This window comes from Battus philenor, unplaced genomic scaffold (assembly GCF_028537555.1).
Source record: "Battus philenor isolate CCGP_79_NKW_IND1 unplaced genomic scaffold, ilBatPhil1.0.hap1 SCAF_17, whole genome shotgun sequence".
In the NCBI taxonomy this organism is placed as follows: Eukaryota; Metazoa; Arthropoda; class Insecta; order Lepidoptera; family Papilionidae; genus Battus; species Battus philenor.
Window position 1 is genome coordinate 602769 of NW_027181679.1, and position 18299 is coordinate 621067.

The window sequence follows — 18299 nt, forward strand, 5'->3', positions numbered from 1 at the left end:
AATGGCATCAATTTTTCTTAACTTTTATAACCGATTTATATTGTTGTTCTTGTAGAATTCTTATGTACATTTTCAAGTCGATTGATAGTTAAAAATAATAAGATTATGGTACCCTTGTACTAGATTTTTGAAATTCTATAGGCATGCTTATAGATAAAATATAATAAATAGAAATTATTTATAACAGCTTTTATTTATTTTAATTATATTAAAACCAGTAATTAGGTTATGAATTTTTAATAAATAGTATTGGAAGTAAATATCAAATACTTTTTTTATTTTAATTTTGACATCGGCGTTCCATTTCAACTATATATACATTGTAGTATTTGTCATAAACTTTTACAATCGCTCTTGAACAGGCTGTTCGTACGGAATTGTAAGCCAAAAGACACAAAAAAAGAAATTACAGTTACTTGTTTCCTTCATACGTTCGATTTTTTGGAATTCTTTTTTTTAAACATTTATTTTATTTTAGTTTTTTTCAAAAGATCAACAATTAGGTTGTTTGAAATAATTCCAAATGTATAAACCAGACGTAGTTACACCTAACGTAACCACAAAAAAGAATGCACCGCTTAATACGGGTAAACAGTGGTATAGCCCATAATTTCACCAAGTTACAATAGGAGGCAGTTGTTTAAAAATGTACAAAGTCCATCGACCGCCCGCTGGGACAGCTCGCCGGCCGCGGCGTGCGTTACCCTCGATGAATATATAACGAAGAAATCAACCCTTCGACTTGAGATCGTCGGTTAAATACAGACCAAGACAAGTCAATTATTTAGGTCACATGAAACTGTCTTCGTAAGGCTTTAGATAAATGCTGAATGTTTGGAAATCCTATTGAAAGTCTACAGTGGAATTCTACGTCGAACAATGAACCTCCTTTGGCAGAATTGGTGATGATAATGGCATGAAATGATCCAATGAGTCTTTAATAGAAAGGTAACGAATCAGACACGACGTGTTCAGAAGATCATTACTGAATCTATTCCTAACAGAATCACTCCTTATGATTTATGATACCTTGTTCACTTTTAGTAAGATCTATTGCAAGAAAACAGGGGCTATTATAATTTATTAAGCGAAATTTTATTGCAAATAATAAAATTATTCAACTATTTTTTTAATAGGACAAATTATAAACATTCCTTAATTCAAGTTCAAAATATCTTTATTCAAGTAGATCTTTATTACATACACTTTTGAATCGATTACTTGAAAGTAAGCAGTGAGCCTAATGTTGAAAAGAGCCGCCCAGGAACTCAACAGTTGAAATTTAAATGAAATTTAACAATGTTTGTGGTGTACATTATTATATCAATCATGTAAATGAGTCAACAAACCAAGTTCAACGTATTTCAATTAACCAAAAACTCTTGAAATAACTAAGTAAAGTAAGGTCTAAGATATCTCGTGGAACTTTATTATATATGCGTACACCCAGATCCATGAAGTATTTGTTAAATTTTTGAAGACAACATTAGCCGTTACATGTTTATTTATTTTTTGTTGTCATGTCTGTCATAGTTTTTATAAAACATTTTTAATTATGGCGCATAAATAATATGTTATTTAAAATGTGTTGCGAATCAACCATTAGAATACCAATTTCTTTTGAAATATCTCTTAAGGAATCTTTAGCTTTTATATTATAAATAGCTCGCACGGCTTTGATATGTAAAATATATATAGAATTGATATCGGCAACGTTGTCCTATAACGAAACACTGTAAGAGAAAACGAAATGGTTCCTGATATATATATAAATGAATGGTGTCCGTGTATGTATGTATATCAATACATTCCCACTCTCCCACAGTGTAGCGAGTGTTTTCCGTATGATTACGAAGTAATTCCCAGCAGTGCGGAAAACTTGGGCAGTAAATTCAAATCCGGCTGAAGGTGAGGTAGCGAGGCGAATTTTTCCGAAGCCAAAGTTGCAGCAAGTAATCTAAAGTTAGACGCCGGGGTGTTTAGATGCACATCTTAACTCGCCCGTATATCTACATTGCCGAGCCAGAACGCTTTTCCGATGTTTTCCTCTATTATTTGATACAGAATTACTTTCGACTCTCTTTGGAGAACCATGGCCGAGTTCAATATTTATTTGTGTATATATTTTTATAAAAATACCGCTCTATATGGCAATATTTTGTGACACTATCTCTTACATTATTTATATTTTCAAAGAAATTATTTCGTCTCCTGATAACTACTAAATAAAATCACATTATCGTTATAAAAATAAATATTTACTACTAATGTGGTCGCATAAAAATACGCTATAGGTTCTTTCATTACTGAAAGTAGTGTCCGAAACGCTTTGACGGAATCGATGACGATCTCTGACCTTTGCCATTCGGGCACTGGATAGTCAAGCTAGTCAAGTTTTCCTTGTCATCATCAGGTATCCACTGCTTTACATAGAGATTCCTCAGAAATTTCCAATACCAGTGGTAGTAATAAGGAGTTTAGTTGGTAGGTGATTGTCTACACGGTCTCTGGCACTAGCTGTCTGTGGGAAATGTGGTTAAAATAACTTAGGATTTAATTCTTCTTTCTAACAAGGAATCGTTGACACTGATTCAAATTATTAACATACGTCTGCAGGCGTAAGAAAAGAGGGTGTATAAAACAATGATAAAAATGGAGTGATAGAGATAGTATAAGGGACATCTTAAACACAATGTAAAGAAATGAAAGAGAAGTAGACGTGGCTCATGTTTGGAAAGTCTTAGGACAAAGAAGAACGAAAGAGGAAAGTCGTAGGAAAAGAAGAATAAAATGAGCACCTTGTTATTAGCAAAAGTTCTTCAGACAAACAATGCCGGGCGCAAGAGCTAGGCGTGTAGGTGATGCTTCCCAAAGCGAGGTCGGGCGACGGGCCACCTGAGCGATAACTCACCGCGGATGCAAATGGCGCCATTATCAGCTCGCCCCAGCCGCGCCATGCAAATGCCTTGTTTATTAAAATTAAATAAATACAGCCATCGACGCGCGGAGCCGAACGCCATTTTGAATTGGCTTATTTTTGACATCCATTAAGGTAATGGCTTGAAATGGCCGCGTCACGGGTGACGTCGAATTAGGTTCTCCTCTAAATACGGCACAGCTGTTTTAAAACTATTATTATTTTATAAATGAATCATTAAAGAATAATCCGCTAATTTTACCACGCGTCCTGATTTAAATGTATCAATCAGATTTTTAAAATAATTTGCTCTTTTTAATTATTTTTTGGATGACAACATCAGAATCACAACTATTTAGTTTGAAATGAAATAATACAAAATTGATAAAATTTGCCTACCCAGGTTAAAATTAGCAAAGAGGGTAAAAATAGCAACTACTAGGGAGCACTCAAAAAGTATCAACAGTAAAAATATTACCAGGAATACATAAGATGTAAATATTATTCTTTCTCCTATTTCTTTAAAAGCCAGGTAATTTTCTGTCTTTAATATTCCATACTGTTTACACATAGAGGGTATTTTGTTTCCATTAATTGTAAAGTAATGAAAATATAAGAAATAAATTAAGAAGCACTTTAAAATACAATTCAACAATTTAAGTAAATTACCAGGGACTCATGGAATGAGGCATCTTGTTAGTAAATAAACTGAATTCTTTTCCTTTCGCGATAGCATTTGCAGAGTCCGCCCGCTGGTGGAAACGAAGCAATTATTTTACTTAGCGATTGACGATTTTGGAATACTTCCCTCCCGCATGCGACTTGAAGTTGCATTTTCCATTTCCCCGCGGTTTTTGCGCCGCTATCTCATTTCCCCGGCGGGCGGTCGTGCCTGCATAATGCCGGGACCGGGGGCGCAGAGCGGCTTAGCTAATCGCGGCCCGGCGGACGATTAACCCGGCCCGGCCAGATAAGGCCCGCGCGATTACACACTGACCACCCGCTTATGACCGCCTGGTACTCCGTCCCGATCCCTCCTCAACTAACTTTTTAATCCATCACGGTCAATCGGCTTCACATACAGTTTTGTTTTAATTAATGCTAAGCTATTTTAGTTGAAAACTTATTTCAAATGGAATTTAAGGAGCAATAAATAATAATTAAAATTCCCATGAGACAGGCGTTTTTTTCCGAAGTCAAATTGCACTTGCGTGCGGTGCAGATGTATGCATATGCAATTAATTGGATATTAAGTTCTTCGCGTGTTCGCTTCGAATGGCCACCGCGGCTTCTTGCTTCAATAACATTTTAAATTATCGATATTATTCCGATAAGTTTAATCGGCGTAAAATTACTATTAATATCACTTTGTTAATTTTAACCTTCTAAAATCAAATTACATGATTATTACGTACATACATAATCGCAGGAAAATTCTAGAAACTTTATCCGTGTAATTTAGTTTCAAAAAAGGAACTCTTTCGTTCGTTTCGCAGCCAAACTAAAATCGGGGCTGTGGACATGGCGATTTTTCAGCCGGCATGAACAAAGTGAAAAGGTATTAAAGCTATCGAAATTTCCGTGAAAGCATCGGACGTTGAAAATTCGTTTTTAAAGCCACAAGTCGCGATGAAGTAAGCGAAGCTAAAGCCGCCATTAGCGGGATTGGAACAGAGCGGTGTCAGCACGGATCCCCGTCGCTCGCTTGTTGCGGACTAATTCAGCTAGCGTTCGTTATATACACGGCGAAGTGAATTGAAATCTGACCGAAGCATGCGATGCTTGTTATAAAGAATGCATTTAAAAATCATTTTATTCCTAATCTTTTATAATCGTTAAATATTTTTAATTTAACTGCAAAACGGCGATGATAACTGTATATACAAATAAAAAGATTAAAAAATGGTTTAAAGACTGCTTTTAGCATGTAGGCTACTAATGACACATTTAATTCAGACAATAGTGCTTTTCGATTCATTAAAAAAAAAACAAAACGAAATCAATACCAGAGCGTCATATATAACTTAAAGTTTCCATTCTTGAAGCATCCATTGCTTTTAAATAAACGACACAGATAAAATAACAGAGCTGTCACATTTTCGCGCCAAAATAGAAAATGAAAACAAGCACTCGCGTCGCTCGCACGCTGCAATTTATTGTAAATATAATTCCATCGCAACAGAACAAATGCAAGAGATGCCTAATAGAGAACAATTACTTAGCCTGAAAGAAGGGGGGGTGGCTTTGGGAGGGATGCAGTGGGAGTGGGGTGTAGGTCTACAGCCATTTTCATAATGCACCGTCGCTTCAGTTGTTCTCGCGTAAAACTTCACACTCTAAATAATTACCGGGTAGACAGCGTTGAGTAAAATGTGGATATAGTTCAGATGAGTTTTGTTTCAACTCTAACGGTTACAGTTAAAAATATAACTCAAAATGCTTAAACCCAAAGTCTTTATTATCTTCTCTCATCAAAATGTAATCAGTGTACCTGCGTGTTATTTATGTATGTAGTATTTTTCAATTAACATAAATCATACCAACCTTGATTTCTGATATAATTCAGATATTATTATTATCTACACATTTTTGTACATTATTATTTACTTTTTTTTTTCAAATTCAGACTTTTTGATTTGGAGGAACGAGATGAAAAAAGAGGAAATGCACGAAAGGAATTTAGTATGTATAGAAATGCCCTAGAATTATATAATAAAAGGAGAGTAAAGAAATAAAAAAGAATTTAAAATAATTACTTAAAAATTATGTAAATTCCCTGTCCCAAAATCAGATAGGGAAGTACGAGATGTCCCAGATGAAGGGGGCCATAAAAATTGAAAACTAAGGTATCAGTAAACATTACGTAACAAAGCCTAATATAAAAGCTCGGTGTGTCATATTTTTATTTCATTGGAATTCCGTCGTTAAAAACAGCACCTGGGCACTGTGAGGTCTGTCTAGAAAGAGACAAAATATTAGGGTCGATGTATTATCCTAATGTAGCCATCCACCCACCTCCATCGCATAACTCATACGGCCGACTCTTGAAATTCAGACGTAAGTTCATTCTCAACGTTAGACTTGCACCTTACCACTAAATTATACCTCAAACTTTACTTAGCGCTTCTTAAACTGCATCCAGGTTTTTTAGCAGAGTTTACATTAAATCCTTTTAAGTAAAGTCCATTATCTAACTAATGGATTTGTTTTTCCTGTTAATTACATTTCCACGTCGATGGTATAAAAACAACTCGAGTCGAATCATTATTTTTCAGAAAGATATTTATAATCTATACCGGGGAATGTATGCATTTGTAAATATTTGTGTTAAGTCGAGAACGTGGCTGCAGTGTTGGTTAAAATACGTAGTTAAAATATATATTTAGAGTATTATAATAGGTGCTGCAAAAGTAATGGCATAATGTAAACGTGACTTTATTTTTACAAAGATATATAGCTATACTCTATTGCTTATTGACAACTAATTCGCTATATATCTATATTATAAATTTAAAAAGATAGTGATATTTGGTGATATTTGTAAAAATTAAGACACAATAACATTATGATATTACTTTTGCGCCACCTTTTATGTGTCGGGATTCTGTTACTTCGTACGTTCTTTGTTTTCGACTCGTTTGTGTCGGTGTATATTATCACCACCATATTTGCCGATGATCACCTACTATAAGATATAGACTTCCTTCAAAGATCACCACGATGATCTAGCGCTACCCTGATTCAACGTTTTCTCATCACCTTTAAGGTGTCGGTTTACCTAATAACCGCAACTAGGGAACCTTTCACCCCCTGTTGCAAGCGTGATTCAATCTACTCACCGCCTCTTCTGTTCTGCTTCTTTGTGCAACGTCGATTAGCTAGATTCTTCTTCTGGATGTACTGTGTAGATGAATGGCTTCAAGCAGTTATTTTAAAGTACTCTCAAGTCTCTAAATAAATTTTTACATTTATTCTAAGAATCGAATAGAAGAATATCATAATGTTTTTCCTGTTCATGATTCAAAAATTTTGAATTGTTTGTTTTTTGCACCTCTATTCCGAGATACGATTTAGGTTAATCTACAATAAAACCAAATGAAAAACGGTGCTTCGTTTTATGTTTAAACTGATTAGTCAAACGAGTGACTAATATATTTAATGATCATCACTTAAGAATGTCCGAAACAGCAGAGAATTGTTAAGGATATATACGAGATATTTCACCAAGGTCCCTATTTCGTACCCGGATAGAAACACATCACCTTTGCGATTATATCAAGAACTCTATATTTGGGAGACATGACGGAATAGATTGCTGTTTTTAAACTTCCGGAGATTATATTTGTATTGTCTTAAGTCTCTATCATATCATTTCAATTTGAAACTAAATAGAGACACGTGATTATTAATAACTTTCGGAAGTTGATTATATGAAAGGTTTATGTGAACACAACTTTCTAATTTACTGTGATCTTATTTATAAAATAAATTAAGGTGTAGATGTAGATTCTGGGTCACCCACAACAGCTTCTAGCAAAGACCTGATACTAATCAGAGGTCGAGAAATAGAGATGTATGAAATGGGGAGGGATTACTAGAGAAATTACTAACATGTCTTAACTAATATTAGACAATTTTAACTAACACTACTAAAGAAAGAAAAGTGATCATTTTAAAAGTCGAATGAAAATAAACTGTGATATAGATAATAAGGAAACAAAACCAAATTAATAATAAATAGGGCGTATAAATGTAAAAGCAAAAATAAAAGAAAATGTAAATATAGGATCCTGCTGAGAAGGCGATGAAAGTGAGGTGATGTACGAAAGGAAAGATAAGAAAAGGAATGCAAGATATCGTTAAGGAAAAAAAGAAATGAATGGAAGATATTAAGAAGGATGAGTGAGGAGCATGACAAGAGTGAGAAATTATTAAGTGTATAAATAGTCCCTGCTTTACCCTAGCAGAGAAGAATGCAAGGTCACTAAAAACAGGACTAGAGATAAATAAACTAGCACTTCTAACGATATTTAAAATGTAAAGCATAAAGCTGTTAATCTAATCTAAAGATATATACAGGGTGATAGGTTATTGGTCAGTTGTTGTCAATTGATTTATAGTACACCTTATCCAAAAATCAATGATCTCAGATGTAATTACGTAATGATGATACAGTAAGATAAAAGCGTTTTCAAAATTCGGATTACATTTTAAAATTAATTATAATTCAGTATCTGTTCTTATAGAGTTTGTTGAACCAGATGTTACTGGCCGGTCGCATTGAAATTTTTTTGGAATATGTCATATGTTTCTAGGATAGCATCAGTTTTGGGTTTTGAGATATCGAATCTCACGGCTAGTGTAAACACACAATGCCGTTTCTTTGGTTAGCATTCTCTTCTGGGAATTTCTGCTGTCTTGTGATTTCCTGTTTCACGGTTGGGATCTTTATATCCTCGTATATAAATTTGTTGCTCACAGAGCTGGGTATGTTCAAATCTCGCCAGTATTTCAATATTCGGCGTTCTTATTTAAAAAATGTAACGGTATTTTAGAGTAATCGATTTAGTTCTTTTGCTGACAAATAAGCTATACAGCTATTATGTTTTTACCAATAAACTTGTATATCTTCGAAATATTTGCGTTTTTCAAATTATTTTGATATTTAACTAATACAACTGTGTTTAGTTCGTTGTTTGACTCTGTCGGGACGTTTCAACTACTCGTCTATAACTGACAGATATTCTGAGGTACCTACAGAACGGCGCGCCAATAAAAACCCAGGCAGATACCGACGCCAGCCAATCAACACGAGCCAAGCATTCAGGCTAGACTTATTTACGCACGACACACGGCCATTGTTTCAGCCTCTATCTCTATTTAGTTTACACTGTTTGTCTTTAACGCATATAAACAGCGGCCGCCATCTTTGTTTTCATGACATGTTATAGTCGAACAGATGATATCATTGCTTTCCTTAATTAACTGTCATTCAATGAGTCATTAGTTAATTATATACTCTGGGTTTACATTTCAATATATCTATTATGTTTGTGTGTCCGCAAAACATGAAAGATTATTTGAAAAACAGTGTTTATACAAGAAATAAAAATACACTGCATACTCCTAATTTTCGTATTCAATAATTAAATAAATCATTTAGTGCACAAGGTATATATACAATAAAATTCCATAATTAATTTCATTGTAGATATTTAAAACCAATATTAAAAAATTATATTATTCTATTTGAGAATACTATACTGATGTTAATGCGTGGAATTAAATCTTTTTGACGCTCACTCAGAAAAGCAATAGTTGTAAAGCGCTCTTTATGAAACTATATTTGTAAAGAACAACTGTTGACTTTTCAACGCCTTCTGTATAACGCCTGGTGGTAGTTTCCTGTAGGGATAACATTAAAAAAATTGAAAATATATTAAGCGTATCAAAATTACATCGAAAGTTAGTTTATGTGTGAACGAAAGAAGATGGATTCGAAGCTCACCCTTCAGTATACTTGGCAGATCGCAAGTTTGCGGTGCATGGCCATTGTAAAGCTTGTTTCACACCGGCGCTATGAAGACGTCGGAGGGTGGGCAACAATGGGCGCGGACAATGCGCCGATAGCAGCGCCACTCCGTCACACCGCTGACAGGGTTATCGCGCCGGCCGCAATGAGGCCGGGGTGGTTGCCGCCCAATTCATAAGTGACAGCGATTTTCGAACCCTTAATACACATTACATTTAATATAAATCACTAAGTCGACCAACAATATAATCAAGGTCAAAAATACAGGCAGCGCAAGTTTAGTCTACATAGTGACCTTTGAGGAAGCATCTCTCTTGCAGAGGACGTCTATCGTCTATGGTGATCATGATTAAAGAATTGATATTTCAAATTTCATCACAGATGCTTTTTCGAATTGAAGTAGTAAAGTGGTCATGCTATAGATATACACTAAATAAATAATTCTTTCGTAAAATCAAACATGATATGTTTGTTGTGTAGATTGTCTAAAATATTTTTCCTATGAAGTTTAAGATGTCCTTCCAACTATTGTGTAGATTTAAATTCCTATTCTGTAAGGATATGCGGCATAGGTATGTCTCCGCCTAGGTAGACAGACGATATAGTTGAGCTATTCGTTCAGTGATAAATTTAAAAAAAGAACATCTCATTTCAAAAATGTAGTGTGATATTTTAATTCTTTTTTTAATAAAGTTTTTAATATGAAATCAATCAAGGTTTATTATACCCGCTCCGCTTATAAGTTTGTACTACAAAACGATACGCCGTATTGTTAACGTGTCCATAGAGCTCGGAGAGCGCACGCCTCTTTATGTATTGTCTTCTGATTGGGTTTATCTCATCCCATACGCGTTTCGAATCAGTTTATGGCTAATTTCTACTGGTTTATTACCAATTACGCCATTCCGTCTAACACCATATCGTAATATATTTATTAGTTTTAGTTAAGCAAAGTTAACTTCTACGAATTTTAATATGTATATGATATTATTCTTCTTAGAGTACCAATCTTGTTGAAGTTAGGCAGTAATCTCTGTATATTTTTTTTTCTTTCATCATCTCATGCTAGCTTGATGCACGCCCATTATAAGCCTTCCCCAAATATTGCCATGATGACATGTCTTTCGCTGTCCGCCTGTTTCTTCAATCTACTCAATGGGCGGTCTACTGATACCGCGCTGGTGGGTCGTGGTCATCACTCGAGAAACTTTCGACTCCAAAGTTCGTCAGTTGTCAGCTGAATGTCTTTCTTTCACTATCTAGTTTTTTCTTGAGAATCTTTTGCCAACATTATATCTATTACATGTCGTTTATAAACTGTTTACTTTGTTATTTGATAGTCAGTAAATAAGCTTGCGTTTTTGTAATTGTGTTTACGTGAAAATATATGCGGTAGATGTTTAAATATAAATCTATCTGAATATTCTGTACCCCTGCAACATTTAACCACAAAAAGAGCACGATCCCCCCGAACCAAATTGTACTCGAGTTAAATCTTACAAAGCGAAACAATTTGAACGGCAACCGTGACAGTTTAAATAAACAAGTTCGCTAACTGACGGCGGTGGCTCCGCGTCGCAGGTACCAGGGGATCATATCAAGGAGTGGAACTTCAAAGACTACTGGTAACTACAAAGTGAAAACGGTACTGTACGTTTGATTAGGCGCGTTCTTACACACGCCCGCCCGGGGGCTCACTTTGTTTGTCCGGGCTTTGTGCCCCGACGTCTCGCTCGCTTTGATATCGCTACATCCAACCTGCTTGTCGATTGTCGGCGTCGCGACGGCAAACGCCGCCCTGTTTTGACGTCGGCCAAAGTGCTCGGTTAAAGAAAGTAACTATATCTGTTTCAGCTTTAAATCGCCATCTTTATTAAATCTATCAGGCATGTCCTATACTTTCAGGTAACTAATTGATTCAGGCATTATATTGCGTCCATCCTAAGTAAGAAAAGGACCAATATATAGCTACTTTCGCCATGCAGCAGTATATATTGGTTCTTTTCTTACTTTCAGGTAACTTATTATTATTATCCTAAGTCATTGCGCTACAGTCTAGATAGATTAGAAAATTGTTCACATTGATGAGATATTTAAGCATAGTTTCTAAAACAAAAACTTAAAAAGCTGGTGTACGGGTTTTCATCTGAAAAAAAGCTTGTGAAAGAATTGAAACTAGCCGGCGGTAGCTCATTGAGTTTTCAAATAATCGACAATTCAAAAGCGCATGTTAATAGACACTTCAATAGAGAGATTTAAATTTGAATCGCTCTTACTACTAATACTATAAGGGTATTATTAAAGAATTTTTGAAAATGATCATAGAATAAAAGTCCTAACTGTGTTCCTTACTACCTTCTTCTCAGATAGGTGTGAGTTGGTAACTCTATATTTTACATAACAGTATGCTATTATAATGGAGCTATATTTGATTCAAGTTTCAATCGAATTGAGATATCCTGGAGATCTTCTTTATGACGTACGAACTTGTAGAATGCTTATTACTGGAAATAAGCCTCACTATTGATTTGTACCAAGACTTGGTAGGTAGCGGCCGACATTTACCGCGACAAAGATGATGATGGTCAAAGATCCCACGTTCCGCGTGCCTGTTTAATAGTGATCACTATAGATAATTCAAAGTTGTTAGTAAAAAGAAAAAAATAAATTAAAATATTTATTCGTCGAACTTTAGCATTCAAATTGAAACACGCGCATTCGACAATCGGGGCTTTGAAAACGAACCACAAAAAATTAAGCGCGCGCATAAAATGCGGAGTTTAAAAAAAAATGTCTCGCACGCGACGCGTCAATAAAATTTGATACTTACTCGTCCTGCGATATTCGCCGCCATTTTAAAAATGCTTTGTTCCGGCGTAAATTAATTTCCGGAATTCGTTACATCACTATCACTATATCGCATCGATATCAAAGTAACCGATTTTTAATGATTTGTTATGTCGAATGCCTCCTCCAAAAGCCTTCTCTGATTTCAAATAGGACATGCTAGAAGTATCCTGCATTTAGCGTCTTCTGACCACCTTAATGGTGCCATCTCTCCTTATGTGCCAACTTTAAAGCCACGACGGCTATCTGTTCTGCTAGTTCACTGTTACATACATTTGCCAGTCTTCTAGCCCTCTACCGTACTACTTCGGGCTGCTATGAGAGTTCGCGCACGGCTGGTATAAGACAAGGAACAGCTCGCTGGTGACAGTTTCAGATAGATAGGTCAGCATACCCCAGGAGGAGTAGAATTTCTCATGGTACAATGGATGAAGAATAATAACTTGCCGTCTGGCACTCGGAAATTTTTTTGCAAATCTTCTGAGATTAAGGCCCATATAATCGTAAGATTTGTTAGGGTCATGGATTGGGTGAGACCTCTAGGCTATATCGATTAGTTTCGTTTGTTTATGGATACCTTTATTCCTAATTGAACTCATAATGAAATCCAATGGTCCCCATGGCTTATTTATTGTTGTATTGTAATGATTCCGCTGTTATACAAGTCAGATTTATGATTATATGTTATGTCAAAATTTTTTCTTTCATCTTTTTCAAATATAAATATTGCTACATGATTTATACAAAATATACTATCTCCCGGGAATGAAACTCTTGACATATATAGTTCGTTCAGTCAATCAATTTTGAAATTCGAATTAAAATACTACATCGAATAAAGAATATTTGAATGAAATTAGATTTACTGCTTATTTTGATTTAGGTTATTGATGTATGTTTCTTAAATCTAACACTAATTTGCACAATTTTTAACCAATTACAATATTTACGAAGTTTAATATTGTCCTAAATATTGAATTTATTGTTTCCCATCGTCGAGGAGGCATTGGTAAAGTCTTGTATATACGAAGCACCTTTTTTAGTTTTGGATGAAATATATTCTAGAATACAAATATTTTGATTTATCTTTTAATTCATACGTATTTATAGTGAGTATTGAACGTTGGGCTTTCTTTAGGCTGTGATATTAGTAAATGTACATTACAAAACTTCGTAGTCGGCCATATAAAAGTGTACCGGCAAATGCGGCAGCGATGGCGTTTCCTCTCTAGCCTTTTTCAAATTTCCGCCCGCTCACAGTTTCCCGGATAGTGGGAATTGGGATAGCTTACAGGAAACGCTTTTGCGGTTTGACTGACGTCGCTTTAAGCTTTTAATGCGGCTTTTAAAAGCTCTTTTTACGGACGCTACACGCCCGACGTTGTCCCGTCGTCCGGTAGATATCTACACGTCTATTTTCGGGTCTAGACATTGGCTAGATTGCATATGTTTCGGCGTCGACAGATTCAAGTTTTTTTATTCCATCGCTATCTAATAGGTTTTACGAGGAAGTTAGATTAAGAATTTAAATCGTTCGCATTGATTCACAAATGGTTACTGCAGTTATTTAAATCTAAAATTTTAAGTAATTTTTAATTCAATTTGTACTTGAAAATGATACAGACATATTGAAGATAAAAGTATTTAATTCTTAACGAATTTAGACACCGTTCTGTGATGTCTAAATTATTAGTAAGATTTCAATCAAATGAAACGAAGTGCATTATTGTAATTTAAATATAGACCGCGCAGTCCTAACTTGAAACAGAAACCGATCGTAACACATCTGACAGTTTGCGAGAGAGAGAATATGTGCTTATGTAACAAAACATCGAGGCGTTTCCCTAAAAGCCGGAGCTATTTCAGCAGGACGGACTATCAAAATTATAATATCAATTACCGATGCATTAACAATTCACATCAGAAGTCAGACGTAGCAGAAACGGGAGTCTCGAGTGCGGCGAGGCGAGAGGGCGACGGAGGGAGGGTGGGAGAGGGCCGGGAGACGTTGCCGGCGGAGTGCTGTCAAAACGTCAAATTTCAGAACGCTCAGCGCAAGTTGAAACGTGCCCCTGCGATGTACGGCGCGCCGGCATCTCTAATATAGTTATGGCCGCCTGGTACGCTCCGCGTTAATATTCATGCACCTCATCCGACTCCTAGCCATTTTCGTGAAAGCCTCCCGCGCCGGCACTATGAATATGAATGAATGATTTGCCCGTTCATTTCTTGGATTAAAGTTTCCAGTCGGGCTCTGATTCCGCTCTGCGGCTGCCGGCTCCGCTAATGGCCGTCTTTAATATTCATCCATTTCCAGCTTCGACTCCTGAGTGCTGCGGGGACCTGCATCCTCTGTCCGGAGCTATCGGTCTATATTGGGTCCAAGAGAACAGATTACTACATGATCATTCAGTCAACTGCTAAACATAGACCTGTGTCAAATTGTCGATTAAAAAAAATAATGAATTACTTACTTTTTAATAAACACTGTAAATATAATCTCTAGGTTAGCTAAGGGATCAGAAAAAACATTTCATTTTGTAACGTCCAGTGTAACCTTTCAACGGCACTTGTATTTGATTTGGCCATTTTCGGTGGAATTAGAATTGGAAATAATAAAAGAGAACATTTCGTTTCCCCGTCTATTTCCCGGTAAAACAGACGATTTTCTATTTTGACTTTCCTAAAAAAAACGTAAAAGGAACGAAACGCGCGGCTCGCCGAGGCTGTCCGTCTCGCTCTTGACGGGGAGGATATTGGAACTGGTCGAAAATGAGAAGCAAAAGAAACACTGATTTTTGACATTTCAATATGCACTCACCCGAAACCGGGTGGAGGCGGTGAGTTAATTAATATGACGCCGCGAATATTTCAATCGAAAAACTACCTTGGCGCTCACACGTTTGGGGAGATATTCTTACAAACGAGTCGGCCGAAAGGAGCGGTGACATCAACAGCACTTCACTGGAATAGAAACGTTTCTTAACGTTTCCGAACGCAGCGTAACAAGCGCGCACTCGACTCGCGGTATTTGCGGACGTCAATCCATCTGTCAGAAGTGACAGTAGTCGAATCTCGGCGAGGACGTTCCCAATTTGAAAAACACACGTTCGGAAATCCGCGCGTGCTTCGATTAGTGTAAGTTTCGAAACGGAATCAGGGATCGTGTCGCCTTCGGGCGAGCCCGCCCACAAGATGGCCGCTCTAATCACCCGGCGCGACGCGGGGAAGAAGCGAATGATATACAATTTAGCTGCGATGCGTTATTACAAACTCGAACCCGTAATTACGTGCGAACGCGCGTGGGAAGCGTTTGGAAAAAAACGTCTTCGGCTCGTGCTTTGTAATTGGGGCGCGGTGACGGCCGCGCGTGATTCCGATTTGATTATAGCCATTTGGAGCGCGCAAATAAATAAGCGATCATTTCTTTTATTTATTTTTTATACTCTACGCCCATGTATTACGATGTTTGGGTACAACCCTTTTTATTTTCATTTTTATCTTGAATTATCTTTACTAATTATGTTTACCTAAATTATATCGGTTGTTTCAACTTGCAATAAGTTTTTTTAAAAATATATTCTCTCTTTTACGCCAGCCGATAGGCGCCCACTGCTATGCCTTCCTTAAAGCTACTTCCTGGGACCTTGATTACATTGTTGGTCCACCTAGAGAGGGACTTACCCACGCCGCGTTTAAAAGCTTGTAACTTAAAAATTAATTATAAAAAAATCATAACTTAAATCAATTATTACTTTATATTAAGTTAACTATATTGTACGTGTAGTAAATCTGAGAAATTGAGGTAAATGTAACAGTTCTCTAATTTAGAGACAATCGGTAAAGGCAGGGTCTTTCATTATTCATTTCCTTAAACCTGGCGTTTGCCCATCGCTGGGCCGGTGGGTGGGTCGGGTTGATTTATCGGGCGTTGGGCCGTCGGATCGGACACGTTCCGGATCAGAGGTCAGAGCCCGTGATTGACGGCGTCTCGGGCGGGGACCTGCATCTCTACGTTGGGGCGCGACGTACAGACGTCAAGTTTTTTCCCCTGATTACTTCGAACAAAGATGGATAGGCGATATCTCGCAATGATGATACGGTGTTCTGTTTAAATAGTTGCATCCGATATGAAGAATTTGAACAACGACTTTGTTTTTTGAATTAAAATAAAATAAATAATTTAAATAAACGTCATTTATTTTTTATAGTATTGTTAAGAATAGCTTTTGGTATATATACACAAAATATGATAACAGAAAGACATCCACTTCAACCACATATTATGCCAATTCCAATAGCACCGGTTGGAAGCCACCGTCTTCTTGTCATCATCAAGCTAGTCCACCTAGTGGCCCCTCTTCATCACGCTACATAGCCTCTTCACTGACACTTCAATTTGCTGATTCTTTGGGCTTTATTAGTTACTTTCATTCCTCAACAGACGTACTTATTAAATAGATTCAAATATATAACAAAAGTTTTAATCGTATTTTGTCAAAAAGGTTCTATTTTGCATGCTACAGGCATTTAAACGTCTTTTATTTTAACGTAGTACATTTTATTAAGTCTATGCTAGATTATGCAGTTAGTAAATTTGGACGAAGATAATGCCGAGAGAGAATTATAACGGACTTTGTGTGAAATTATCCAGCTCGTTAGTCATGATGGGCGGGATCCCTCGTAAGCGATTTTTAGACCGTCCTCAATGGTCGCGTGACCGGAGGCCCGGGTCGCGTGCGGGGGCGGGCGCTCCGCCCCTGTCCTCGGGCTGCGCCCGCGACACAGCTTTGGCGGGGCAGAGCGCCGGGCGACGTGTCGTCGACGCCTCGGCCTCGTACCGACCTTTGTAAGCGATTTGCTTTCTATGCGGGGGCAGTTGGAAGCTTGTAGTTTGACACCTGGAAGGGAATTTGCGGGGCTGATCAAATTGACAGTTTAGTAATGTAACCTGACAGTCTAACATATCGGTTCACGCTTGCTTAAATAGAGAATAAAGGCTTCAACATCTAGTTTCAAAAGTAATTGAGATACACAAAATTTAGTCCTTCGAAAAAAATTGCGCAAATCACTACACGTTTCAGTAATGGCATTCGTGATGATATCTATAACGTATGCCATTAAATATTATTTATTTCATATTATTAAAACTCCATAAAGTAATTAATACTTGTCGAGTATTTGTCGACGTTGAGGTTATCTTTTTAATGTTAGATTCCTTCTTAGTCATGTTCTCCTTCTGGGAACGTTGCACGGCCCGTCTTCTTAACCTCTTCGAGGTATTTCTCATGCGAAAATTCAAAAGCGACTGTTAAAGGTATTCTTCACTTTATCGTCCTTGGGCGACCTATCTTGAACTAATTGATTGTAAACAGGACATATCGCTCGAAAATTTCGTCTTTCTTTCGTAAATCGTGGCCAAAACTTAGTGCGTGAAATTATTCGACTTTCATTATTTATAAGGTCGCTAACGCCTGGATATTTCCTAACCATAGATTTTCAATAGTAGATGTTGGAAGTGGACTGAATCCAGTATATTCCACGCTGCACTTGCCCATCCATGGTGTCCGCTTTAGTATCTTAAGTCTTCAGCGTTGGAGGACTTTTTTAGTTTGTTTTTTTTGGGTCGTCGTCCGGCAGCCGCTGTCAACGAAAATATCTGTCAAACTAGGGCCGCAGAAGTGATCATTCAACAAACACGTCGCAACGCGGCGTCCTAAATCAAGCCCCGCTCACACGGGCGGACGCGGGCGCGCATAAACAGCCGACGCTGACAAATTTCACATCTAACCGATATCGATGCCGCGTAAATCATCGCGGTGTGAGCGCGCCTTTATGCGCGCGGTATCGTTGTTTTATTAGCATTCGCCTCGTACTAGTTGACTTTTCAAATTATCTCGCCGATTGATCGCACCATGTTTATGTTTGCCTGGTAATTTTATTGTCGCATAGGTTTCTTTTAACGCACTTACAGCGGTTGTGATTCGGTCGAGTCCGGGTCGA

General features: G+C 37.1%; 1 protein-coding gene across 9 annotated transcripts in view; it reads left to right on the top strand.

Annotated features, from left to right (window-relative positions):
- The window catches only part of hth (homothorax), a 375595-nt gene that overhangs the window by 245820 nt on the left and 111476 nt on the right, over window positions 1-18299 (top strand). The gene's annotated exons all lie outside the window — the stretch shown is intronic.